Source organism: Pelophylax lessonae (assembly GCF_965119305.1).
Source record: "Pelophylax lessonae genome assembly, chromosome: 9".
Lineage (NCBI taxonomy): Eukaryota > Metazoa > Chordata > Amphibia > Anura > Ranidae > Pelophylax > Pelophylax lessonae.
The window spans coordinates 70,027,783-70,035,367 of NC_138776.1; positions in this window are offsets into that span (position 1 = coordinate 70,027,783).

The following is a 7,585-nucleotide window of genomic DNA, read 5'->3' on the forward strand; positions in this document are numbered from 1 at the left end:
AATTTTTTAACGAACTAGTTTTTCTTTGCTATAATAAATACAGATTGAGGGTGTAGGTACAAAAATCTGAACCCTGCCAGTTTCTAGTCTGCTTGACTACCTTGTATATCTAATTGCTATACTTGAAACATGAGGCTGTTACAGCTTTGGTCTAACGTTATACCATGAAGCAGCGTCATTTATTGTTCAGCTCAGGATGGGGACGATCAGGTAAGTCAACTGTTTTAGGGGGGAGAGGTAGGTTTTTCCTTGGTAAAGCTCAGCTCAAGGTTTCGGGCGACTCCCCCACCCCCTCCTTGCCCCATGGCCCCCAGCAGTGTTTGTGTTTTTTTAACATACTTTTTTAACATACTTTTTTAGATTTCTTTAGGCTGGTCATGTGACACACAGGGTCTTATTCCTCTTTGGAGCTCCTTCTGTTTCTGGATAGTCCTCAATGATGCGCAATTTGCATTATTCTACTGTGACTGTAGTCCATCATTCCCTGTACTCACAGTATTTCCGGGTTCATTTAGTCTGGAAGTTTGAGGACATCTTGTGGCAGAAAATAAATATTGTGATGGACAGCACCAGTAAGGATGTGAGTAATGTAGCCAGTGCTGCTTCTTTTTTTTTTTTTTACAAATGCTGGAAATCGGTTAGTTAAAGGTTAGTGTTGGGGTCAGATCATATTACAATTGTTATTTTATTCATGTTAAAGTATATGTAAAGGCAACATTTTATCGTCCTCATTTTTGATAGAGATACAGAATGGCTAAATCCACTGTCAGTTGTTATAATTTCTATTCAGAGACTTTCCTTCACTTCCTGTCTTGTAGACACAACAGAGAGTAAGACCGCATTCACACTGAAGCGGCACGACTCCTGCACGACTTCGGGGGCGACCTGTGAAGTCCCGTGCACCACGACTTTGGCGCGACTTGCACGGACTTCATATAATGAATGTCTATGCAAGTCGCCTCCAGGTCGCCCCGAAGTAGTAGAGGACCCTTTTTCTAAGTCGGAGCGACTTGTGTCACTCCTATTAGAACGGGTCCTGTAGCGGTCAATGGACCGCGAGGGACCGCGACTTGTCAGGCTGACAAGTCGCCTGACAAGTCGCGGCAGTGTGAATGGAGACTAAGAGAAAATCTCCAAAGTAAAATAAATACACTCTTAGGGATTTACACTTGCTTCGACTTCAACACACATTAAATAGCCTGCCACTTCAACATCCATTTTTGAAGCTTCGGTCATGCTTCAGGGGTGCTTCGATGATGCTTCGGTGGTGCTTTGTTGCAGCTTCAAAGGGTAACTCCACTTTCATGGGAAAAGAAAATAGGAAATAAAGAAAAAATTATATAGCATTATACAATTACGACACAAGTCATATTGTAATCGAATGTTATAAAAAATTACCTTTCCTTTTCAAACTGCAGCCGTTGTAATTTTCTGAAAATTCAATGCAGCTACCTGGAGGTATTCTGTACACAAACACACCCCAGAAACATAATTTCCTACTTGTGTGATTGGCTCACAAATTTTCCCAGAAGTCTGCCTAAGATACAAGACAGATTTGGGGCATCCCCTGCAACAAAAATGTCATTTTTGATGAGATACTCCCAATAGAAACATGTCTAAAGGGATGCAGACCCAGCAGCTGTCCTCATTAGTGTGCTGAAGCTGCACAGCTGATTGATAATTATGAAAACACTCCCATTAGACCCACTTGGCACAGAGAAACAAACAGTGATTTCTTCAGAATACCAAAAGGTAGGAATCTGCAACAAAGGTTGTTATAATCCTTGCAATGTATATAGATCAACAAGAGGGGAATGTTTTTTTGTCAACAAAAGTGAAAGTTATGGGCCATACATACTATTCAATTGTCTTTAGATTTTTACCTTTAGATTTACCAAAACCATATAATATGAGGTCAAATCTAAACACTTTCAATTTGTATGCAATCAGTCAGGCCCTTATACTAAATAGTTGAAAGTAAATCTAAAGGAAATCTTACAACAAAAGTTGTATAGTGTGTGTCCAGCTTTACACTTTAGTGAAGCTTGGCAGATGCCCCTCCAAAGCAAAGCTAAAACTGAATTAAAGCCTCTCTAAAGGTACTTCAAGCAAGCTTTGTCATAGATTTCTAGATGGAGGCTTTGAGGATGCTTTGAAGCACCACTAAGGCGACATGGGATATCATTTTTGAAGCAAAGCAAATGCAAAGTGTAAACAGGACTGTAAGCTAACCATTTTATTTAGTAACAGGTGCTTTGACTAGCGTTCAGAGAGCTTTAACCGGTTGCCGACCGCCGCACCACTATTTACTGCGGCGGTCAACCCCCGGCGAGGCAAAGTGACGTATATATACGTCACTAGCCTGGGAGCCAATAGCGGGCAGACGCGCGCCGCCGGAGGAACGCTCCCGCCTCTGCTCGTTCACGGACACCTCTGTGCGTGTGACCGGCGGACCCGATGTCCGCCGGTCACTCGCAATCGTCCGCTGTGAAGGGAGAAAGGCAGGCGGCTAATGTAAACAAAGCTGCCTGTCATTCTTCCCTGTGTAAAAGCACTGATCTAACGGTCCTGCTATGTAGGACCGTTGATCTGTGCTTTTACACACACAGCCACATCCCTGCACAGTAAGAAGCACGCCCCTAGGGACACACATAGTCACTGCATCTCTAATAAAGTTAACCCCTTCCCTGCCAGTGTCATTTTTACAGTAACAGTGCATATGTATAGCACTGATTACTGTAGTAATGTCACTGGTACCCCCAAAAGTGTCAAAAATGTCAGTCAAGGGTCCTATCTGTCCGCCGCAATGTCGCAGTACCGCAAAAAAAAAACGCAGATCGCCGCTATTACTCGTTAAAAAAAAAAACAACAAATGACAAAAATCTTTCCCTTAGGTAGTAAACGCAATAACTTTTGTGCAAACCAATCAAAATATGCTTATTGTGATTTTTTTTTACCAAACATATGTAGCAGAAAACAAATTGGCCAAAAATTAAAAAAAATTTTGATTTTCACATTTTTTTGGGGGGGGGGAATTTCATATAAAAAAAATGTGAAAAATATTGTTATTTTTGCAAAATTGTCGCTCTTTTTTTGATTATAGCGCATGATCAAAAAATCACACAGGTGATCAAATACCACCAAAAGAAAGCTCTATTTGTGGGGAAAAAAGGACGTCAAATTCGTTTAGGTACAGCGGCGCACGACCGCGCAAATCTTCCGGGGCTTAAGTGGCTAAAAAAGTGTTTCTGAAGCCATATTTTGAAGCCTGGCTAAACGACCCCTTAGGGTTCTTTCACACTGGCGACAGTGGGGTTGTAAAAATATAAGGCAGCTGAAATGTGGTTTTATGGAACCCTAGCCACCCATCCAAATCCTAACAATACAGCTGGACAGGGATGCACACATACCAGGGTGCTTTTCTTCATGGCCACAGAGTTTCAGAGTTTGACAGGCGTCACTCACCTATTGAGATTAATAAGGCCACTTCTCAACTGTGAGACAAAAAGATGGCTCACAGTTGTGGCATGGTCCCACAATGAAAATTGCCATTTGGCAATTAAAAAAAAAAAAACAGGCATCAGGAGGCGACACAAGCACCTCCTAAATGCCACTAATGTGAGAGAGAATTAGATACTGTAGGGGGTCACCAGAATAAGTATCCCACTCACCTCCTGTGCTGGTGACAACTGTAAATTTTAGTTTTTTTTCTCCTCAATTTCAGTTATTGTGACAGTGGTTAGCAGGACAAATCAAGAGTGAATCTCCCTAACGGAGACACAAACAGTGATTAAAAACCTGACAGTTCTGATTTAAAACAAAAAAAAAAAAAGAGATTGATTTTACTTAAAATACACCCAAAGTTTTTGGGGTTAGGGAACATTTTAAGGGTGAGGTTTTAAAGTAGGGATTTTGTGTTAAAATGGTTGTATCCTCGAAAAAAAAAAAAAAAGTAGGACAATAGCATTTTGTGCTAGTATGCATCACATACTAGCACATTATGAAATACTTACCTTAGAACGAAGCCCCCATACGGTCGCCCGGACACCGCTGAGAGAGCTGACATGTTCCCTCGGCGTTTGATCCGGGTTCGGCGGCTCCGGCGTTGTGAGAGGCCAGAGCCGCGATGACGTCACTCCCGCACACGCGTGCAGGAGTTCACTTTCCGGCAAGGAGCTCGAAAGATCTGGCAAGATACACCGAAACTTCAGAGCGCATGCGCCGCTGGTGTCAGCGGCTGCATGCAGGGTGAATATCTCCTAAACCGAGGAGGTTTAGGAGATATTAATTTTACCTACAGGTAAACCTTATTATAGGCTTACCTGTAGGTAAAAATTAAAAAGCAGAGTATACTACCACTTTACATGATAAGGTTAAAGGTTGAAGAACATTGGGCTTAGTTTTCTATTTAAGGTTTTTGGTGGTGACAATCCTGCGCCAGATGCTACCAGGAGTTTTCTCCTATTCATTTTATCGTATTTTAACCAGCTAAGGATGTTTTCAAGGACAGCCGTATGTGAAATTTCAGCTGGTTTACTGGAGTGGAGGGGAATGTAATATAAAGTAGGATTACATGTAATTACACATAATACTGCTTAAAAACACATGTAACAGTTTTTCACCTAAAATAAATACACATGGACCAAATGAAAGTTAGTACTTTCACCCAGAGTTCTGCAACGTTCAATTATTCTGCCTTTAAAGAAAATGATGTTGGGCGCTGATTAGTAAAAAACACAAGTATTCCATTTTTCAGGGCCCCCTCCCCTTTTCTATTCTTCAATAGGGAAAATTTAACTCTTCTAGGCAGCCACGTGGTACACAATAGAATAACTTCATACAGCTGTCGTCTGAACTTCATAAAAGAAAGAGCGCAAGAAAATGAAGCGTTAAATTTGCTGGCTTGTTGCGGTTATGGGTTGCCTGCATATTTATGACAACGCAAGTCAAAAGTAATGGTACAATAAAACAAACAAATACGAGCCAAATTAGAAAAATACACACGAGGGCCGTGTTCCTGGGACTTGGAATTGGGTTCCACTGACCTATCAAGTTACTCCCCCATTCAGTCTTGCAGTTCTTTTGAACTGCTGACATGGAGACACTGTGCAGCCAGGCACGACAGCTGGCTCTGCAGCATCTAATACCAACACATGCTGCTTTCGTCCATTTCCAGCAAGTAAGATAATGAAAGATTCAAAAATAATATTTGTTTTGGCGGTACATGATTTGCAGCGGAATGGATGCCCTTGACCACAAACAAAGCCAATTCTAGAATGGGTCAGTTGTGGAAAAAGGATTTGCAAGGATGATGTTTATCAAAGTTGGGGGAAAAAAAACCTCCAGGAAAATACATTAGAAAACGCTTATGTATTCCTTCCACAAACATACATTTTTGGAAAGCTGAAAGCTAAAATTAGGCTTGCAGCACCAATGCTTAATATGAATGCTAATTGGAGCAAGTGTAATCAGTTTATATTAACCTAAAAAAAAAGGGACCTATTTATAAAGGATTCACACAGCAAATGTTTGCTGGATATTCATCTTGATGTGTTTTAGAGCATTTAAATATAATATTCAGAGAATTCTCTTTATGTATGATGCAGCAACTGATAAGCAAATCTTGTTTTATTTTTAAATGTGACAGGTGTATCTTGTTTGGAATCTTTTATACTGATGGGTGGGTCCTGTATAATTTTAAAGGTTTTAATATTAGTTCTAACCATAATTAAAAAATAAAAATAAAAAGCCAGCATGCATTCCCCTTAATTAAGCATTACATTGATCAGTTTAATATAATGTTAGTGAAAAATACATTTAAATGTAAAAAATAACACCTAATGTTTGCCTGCAACAGCCAGGTACATGCAGAACAATACAAAAATTGGGAGATGCATATGTGGTCAGTCCTCCTCTTATATTATAGCATTCATGCAGGGGGCAGGCACAGACACATTATACAATTTAACATCTACTGTAAGCTGCGTTCCCTCTCTGTATTTTCAATTTTGGCAAAAATACAACTTTAACCACTTTAAGACCGGAAGGATTTCCCACTTCCTGACCAGGCCCTATTTTGAAAATCGGCACTGCGTTATTTTACTAGACAATTGCACGGTCGTGCAATGCTGTACCTAAATAAAACTGATGGCCTTTTTTCCCCATAAATAGAGCTTTCTTTTGGTGGTATTTGATCACCTGTGCGGTTTTTATTTTTTGCGCTATAAAAAAAAAAATGCTACAATTTTGAAAAAAAAAAAAAAAAAAACATTTTTCAAATTCTGGTTTATGACATTTTCAACAAAAAAAAAATGTAAAAATCTAAATTTTTTAACATTTTAGGCCGATTTGTTTTCTGCTACATATTTTTGGTAAAAAAATTGCGATAAGCGTGTTTTGATTGGTTTGCGCAAAAGTTAGTGCGTCTACTAACTACGGGAAAGATGTATGTAATTTTTATTGTTTTTTTTTGTTTTTTTTTACTAGTAATGGTGGCAATCTGTGATTTTTTGCGGAACTGCGACATTGCGGCGGACAGATCGGACCCCTGACTGACATTTTTGACACTTTTGGGGGTACCAGTGACATTACTACAGTAATCAGTGCTAAAAATATGCACTGTTACTGTAATAATGACACTGGCAGGGGAGGAGTTAACATTATGGGTAATCAAGGGGTTAAATGTAAGCCTAGGGGAGTGATTCTAACTGTGGGGGGTGTGGCTTCTGAAATGACCATAGAGACATGTGATCCTATATAGAAGGATGGGCTCTATGATCATTGCAGGAAGAAGAATGGTCAGCTGTGATTACAACAGCTGCCCGTCCTTCTCTCTCATCGGGGAACGATCGCCGGTGTCAGGTGGCAATCGGAGCCTCCTGCCCGCTGCTTCGGCTTCCCCCCTGACGAGCAGGGGCGGGAGCATGCCGCCGGCAGCGTGCGCTCGCCACCCCCTAGCCTCCTGAGAGCGAGCGCCGTACAAGTATGTACTGTATATCTGCGGCGGGCGGTTGTAAAGAGGTTAAAGTGGTTGTTAACCTTTACTTATACTCAGTGAAGAGACTATTCTCAGGTAATACACAGAGATCAAACAAATCCTCCTACATAAGTTTTATCTGTCTATCTGCAGCCTTCTCTTCTCTACATCAATGCAAACTGCTGAATATATAAGCTTGTCTGAGCTGTAGAAAAAAGAGGGTGAAGAGCTGAAGGTACAATCTGTAGAGCTCAGTGAGGGGAGCTCTGAAAGCTGATTGGAGGGAAGAGACACGCCCAACTCCACACAACGCACAGAAACAGAGTTGAGTCTGTCAATGAGCTTGGGGTCCCTCCCCTGTCACCTTTTTTTCTCTTGGTGTCAGGAAAAATTGTCTGGAGTGATTCATGCTGATAGCAAAGGAAAGAAGCAGAAGATAGAAATGACACTTAGTGCTCTGGATTGGGTTATGTATACTCTTTAGAATAATCTATGGCTATTAATGTTTCAAGTTGTGGCTGCAAATGCATAACGTTGGTTAACAGTCACAATGGGTTATGTTATGGTAGACATACTATGCTGTGCACAATATACCCTTACAGCACAACT